Here is a 6,319-nt window from a genome sequence, read left to right as displayed (position 1 = left end):
TCTCTTTATTCTTAAATATTTAGGCTTCAGTTTTTCCAAATTGTTGCTATTATCAAACAACTTTATAACAGCTATATCCATGTACACCATTTGAAATTCTTATCATTATTTTTGATCAATTTTTTAAAGTGTCATTGCTGCATTAAAGGTCCATACATTTTTACTACCCTTCAGAGAGCATATATCATTTACACTCTTACCAGTAGTGTGTGAGAATGCTTGTTACATTTTACCTTTGCTAAATTAGATGCTATCTTATTTATATTTATTTGTTTATTTTTCTTAACCTAACTACTCAACATGGTAGCAATCTTCTTTTAATATATGAAAAAACTTACAGATGAAATTATATGTTACTCATACATTTTTTCTTTTAGAAACTATTTGCTTTTATGGTTAGGAAGAGCTTCCCTAATCTCAGAACAAGTTAATATTTACAGTATTTTCAACATACCTTTATGATTTTATTTTTTAGATTTAGAATTTTAATCCAACTTAAATTTATTTTTATATTTTTATATAATAGGTAAGGCAGCAATGTAATTTCACTTTTAAAAAAATGAACTTTTCTAGAACAATACATTCTTTCATCAGATATTTGGATGTCACTTTAATTGTATACTAAATTGTAATACACACATGGGTTACTTTTTTACTTTCTAGTCACTTCTGTTTATTTCTGTTCCAATAGCACATTGGTTAAAATTACGTCTTTATATATTAATACAGCTGGTAGGTTGAATTTTCCAATGCCCCAAATGCATTTTTTCATGTATTTAAAATTTTCACAAGAAATGTTTATTTTGTCAACTTGTTTAAAAGGTTACATCCCATAGAAAATTGTATAGAATTTCCATTTAATTTATTGTTAGATAACCTAATAAATTTGAGTTTTTACATTTAGAAACCTGGTTTGTTTCCTTATTATTTTTAATAGATTTTAATAAACTTTGTGGCTTTTGTAAAATATGTATCCCCCCAAATTAATGTTTATTCATTTTCTGTGGAATGTCTTTTGAAGTTTTTGGCCCATTTTAAAAATAGAGTCATTGATCTTTTTAAAACAATCAATTTCTAAGAGCTCTTTCTATATGAGAATTATGGGATAAAGTAGGTATTAAATTTTTTTTTTCTGATAACTATCCAGTTTCCCAGCACAGTTTGTTCTACAAACCTGCTTTCTCCCATTGATTTGAAGTACAACTTCATCGCATACCAAATTTTCATATGTAGTTAGGACTGTTAAACTTTCTATTTTATTGATATCTCTGCATCATTCACTGGTGCCAAAATTTTCTTTTAATACATATATGTGTTATTTTATATATGTGTATGTGTATATATAAATGTTTTGACATCTGCACGTTCATTTTGTACTGTTATCTTACTAAATTCTCTGTTTATAGTAGTTTTTGTCAATTTTCTTGGGGCTTTCAAGAATGCAATTACGTATCATCTGCAAATAGTGACATTTTTGCCTCCTTCTTTCCAATTTTCCTCCCTTGAATTCTCTTTTCTAATTACATTAGCTAGTATGTATGTGTTCATCTATTTATCTATCTGAAATGTAAGATGACAGTAGACATCCTTGTCTATACCTGACTTTATTGGGAATTTCTTTAATGTTTACCTACTAAACATCACTCCGGCCTTTTAGGCTGAGGTAGATATATTTTTACCATGTAAAAATTGTCCACTTCAGTCTCGTTTTATCAAGAATATTTGTCATTACTTTTTGCTTTTTCATGTACAATGTCATTTTATAGAAATAACATGCTCTTTCTCCTCAATTGACTAACAAGGCAAATTATACTAATGGGGTTCCTAATATTGAACTATCTTTGCAGACCCCTACTAAATCCCATTTGGTTAGGTTGCATAATTATTTTGATCTGCTGCTAGCTTCTGTTTGCTAACAAAATATACAATGCCTTTCTGACAATCTCTGAAAATCCAGGTTTTTTTTTTTTTTTTTTTTTTTTTTTTTTAAGATGGAGTCTTGCTCTGTCACTCAGGCTGGAGTGCAAGGGCGTGATCTCAGCTCACTGCAACTTCTGCCTCCCCAAGTTGAAGCAATTCTTCTGCCTCAGCCTCCTGAGTAGCTGGGATTACAGGCACGCACCACAGACAGCTTTTTTTGTGGTTGTTGTAGATACAGGGTTTCACCATGCTGGCCAGGCTGAATTCCTGACCTTGTGATCTGCCCGCTACAGCTTTCCAATGTGCTGGGATTATAGGTGAGAGCCACCACACCCGGCCTTCTCATGACTTTGATACAAAAACTCAGGTGAGATTAAACCCTGACCTGAGATGATATTAGACTCTTCATTATATTTATTCAATCTCTTTAGTATCATTATTACATATTTTGTTGCAGAAATGTTCATGTAATTGATTGAAGAATGCTTTCCTAGACCACTAGTAATATATTATACAATATATGAACTGCATTTCCTCTGTAAAATCTAGAATTCAGGGATTTAGATTGAGGATTTTGTAATGGTATTTTATTTAAGATTTCCCCATTAATAATCATAACAAGATAGCTTTTTAGCATCATTTTTTTAGTTTGCAATCTTTGGTTTGTATCAATATTATATACCATTTAAAAAAAGAAAGCTTTTTTCTTGCCTTTTCTCTAGAAAAATTTCAATAAAATTAGGATTATTTTTTCTTCAAATGTTTGATAAAATATTTTAAATTATAAATATAGATTTGTAAAAATTATTTAATAAAGAGGGCTGTGAAATAAAATGTCAAAGTTCCCTGTTTCTAGATTCTTACTTCCACTTCTTACTTCCTCTTCTGATCACTGGGTTACTGTTAAAAATTTGGTGTGTATTCTTTCAGAACTTTATCAATGCAACATGCAAACATAAAAAGGGGTTTAAAAATAATCTAATTTGATTTTTTAGTGAGATAATAATTTTTGTATTTTGTGAAACTTTGTATTTTGTATGTGAACTACCTGTTCACGTCTATTGTTTTTGTTAATTTGTAAATATTTAATGTTTTAGACTTTAGCTCTTTTCTCTACCTTCTCACTTCTGCCTAAAAGAATCATTGTTAACATTCTATTATGTAGCCACTTAACTTCTTTCGTATACACATACAAATTCAATATCTATTTAAAATGGTATCTTATTGGCCGGGCACAGTGGCTCACGCCTGTAATCCCAGCACTTTTGGAGGCCGAGGCAGGCGGATCACAATGTCAGGAGTTCGAGACCAGCCTGGCCAACACAGTGAAACCCCATCTCTACTAAAAATACAAAAATTAGCCGGGCATGGGGGCGGGCACCTGTAATCCTAGCTACTTCGGAGGCTGAGGCAGGACAATCACTTGAACCCAGGAGGCAGAGTTTGCAGTGAGCTGAGATTGTGCCACTGCACTCCAGCCTGGGTGACAGAACTAGACTCCATCTCAAAATAAAAAGAAGTATCTTATTTAAAATAAAAATCTTATTTTATATAAGATACATATTTTATTTTAAATTATATAACATAAAATGTACACATTAGATAGATAGTATACATTATATTACATACAAAATGATATGTATTCTTCTATACAGTTTTTGCTTTATTTTACATGGCAGTAAAAAATATCAGTAGTCTTTTAAAAGGCTGTTATATCTTTAATTACCCCAGTGAAGAATTATTAGGTTTTCTCCCAACTTTTCACTCTCAAAATGGGGTGAAAATTTTGTACGTGAATGTGGGACAAAGTACAAAAGGTGAAACTGCTGACTTTCAGGGATACAAACATTTTGAAAGAAAGTGTCTTTTAAAAAGTTTATAACATTTTCTCCACTCTTTCTTAACTCCTCTCAATACTTTTGCTGATATGAGGCACCATGAATCCCACATTATCATCAGTAAAAAATTGACATCCCATTGTTTTAATTTCTATCTCCTTATCCTTTTGGTGATTAAGTATTATACATTTTTATATGTTTATTAGACAATTCATTTTCTTACATAAATTTCCTTTATTTGCTCTTTGCCCATTTCATTCCCTGTAGAATCATTTTCCTTTCTCATTTATTTTAAGGAGCTCCTTGTGTGTTAGAGATATTAACAATTTTATTTGGCAAATATGTTCTCCCAAGGACCTTTAGAAGGTATTGGATGCCTGTGAAGTCCCTTCTCTTTCTTATTGTGCATGGCTCATCTCCTTTGTTGTCCTCTTTTCTATTAATATTTGCCCTTTGCCTAGTTTATTTTCTGCCTATTTGCATCACTACTAAACTAGAAGAGAGTGAGGTACATAGAGTTAAATATTTGAACAGGGCTTGTGACAACTTTAATTTAGTTGAAAGGAACTGAAAACTTAATGTGTGTACAGGATTTTGTGGGAGCATTCTGTCTTTTCAAATTTTTCATGGGGTAACATTTCCTTCTGAGCCTTGAATAATAACTGACTGTGTATTCCAGTGAAAACACAGAACTCACTGACAAACCAGCTAATGAAATGTAAAAAATGCAGTCTGTCATTTGGATGCTCCAATGATCAAATATTTTGATAACTGACTACACATTTTATTTTTTAATGCAGATGTTCAGCATTCTATAAATATGGATTCTTAATGACTTGGGACAAAAATATTAGAATGTATGAACAACTGAAGAATGGAATGAGTGGCTGCAGAGCAAGAGTTTGAAATTAATATTAATTCACATATAAAAATAAATGATAGGTATTCTTAGCTATATATATAATATATACATATAGCCACATTACTAGTCAAATTTATGGTCAGTTTCCAAATGTTTGAAATATTTCTGTGACATTCCAAACCATAATGTTTTCTTTAAACAGATGCTGTGCTAAATTATTTTTTCATACCATAAAAACAAAAATCCATAAAGAGTGCTCATTAATTCACATGGAAAGGCCTGGGGCTGAAAGATAGGTCAAAGTAACACAATCTCAGGGAAAGAAAAACAGTCTGAAAATGTCATATTTTTCAGGAAGGCATTTGTATTGCTAGTTCTTGGAGCTGTGTAAAGGAAAGAGAAACAAATGCTTAATAATATTTTTGGAAACAATAAATTCCTATGTCAATCCCCCCAATTCTCACCAAATAAAAAATTACTCTCCTCTTTTTCCTCCTATTATGTGTCTTATATAGACTCTGTCCAGTCATTCATATCTTTCCTTAGTGTTTTTATTTTATTCAGGCTAAATTGATAGACTATTCTTGATACTGAACTAATTTTAATGTGAATAGATTACTGTTGGGTATAGTCATTGATAACCATTGAAAATCTTGTTTATGGTAATCACTGAGACCAGAAAATTTAAAACTCTCTTCTTTACACAATTAGAGAAAATTCCTGGAAATATATGCTCTTAAATTTATTCTTAAAATTATATTATCGAGAATAAAGACATGGTACCATTGTTTAGGGAGTAGAATATCCTGCACTTTATAATATTAAAATATTTATTTCTAAAGATAATTGTTTATTTTCATTGGTAAACAGTTTTACGGAAAAACTATGTACATATTGTTATGCTTCTTTGTTTTGTTTGCTCTTAAATAATATCAAAACAAATATCTCTATATTAGCTGAATGTTGAGTTATAAGGTTAGGTATGATGGATTCTATCACATTCAAAAGTTTATATCTTTAATATAAAGTTTAAATCATATTTTAAAAGTTTTATAACTTTAATGCCTCGTGCTTTTGGCAAGTTGTAATTCAGGCAGGCAGAAAAATCAATTTTAATATGAAAAACCAAAGTATTTGACAGCCAGGATAATAAGCATTTATGCAAACTGAAAATTACTTGCCCTCCAAAATAACCATTTTGAAGATTTAAGAAAATGTAGAAAATGTTATGACTGTTTATAAGTTAAAATTCATTGCATCTACCTTGAATCCATAGGATATATTTTTAGCTTGTTGTTGCTTTTTAAAAATCTATGACATAGCAACTATATTAAAATAGTTTACAATATAATGGGCATATTTATTATGGTTATAGTTAATAACCGTATATAGTGAGGTAGACTTAAATCATGTGTTGGAAACTTAAGTTATTCCAGTTATATTGTCATAATAAACATTTATTTTTCCTCCGTGTCTTCTATATATCATTCACCTGTTTCTGTTTCTGGGCTAGGCTTAGAATGAGAGCCAACAAAACCTGGGACTCAGTCTGTCTTCTCAATAAAATTATTGGTACCACTGGTGGTCATAGGTGTCTTCATTGGTTCTTGATATACTCTTCTTTGGCAATGATTATACTTTAGTTTTGGGACATATGTGACTAACTAGCGGCATTTAATAACAAAAAGATAACATCTCA

This window comes from Pongo abelii, chromosome 11, assembly GCF_028885655.2.
Source record: "Pongo abelii isolate AG06213 chromosome 11, NHGRI_mPonAbe1-v2.0_pri, whole genome shotgun sequence".
Lineage (NCBI taxonomy): Eukaryota > Metazoa > Chordata > Mammalia > Primates > Hominidae > Pongo > Pongo abelii.
Note: the sequence above shows the minus strand (reverse complement) of the source record.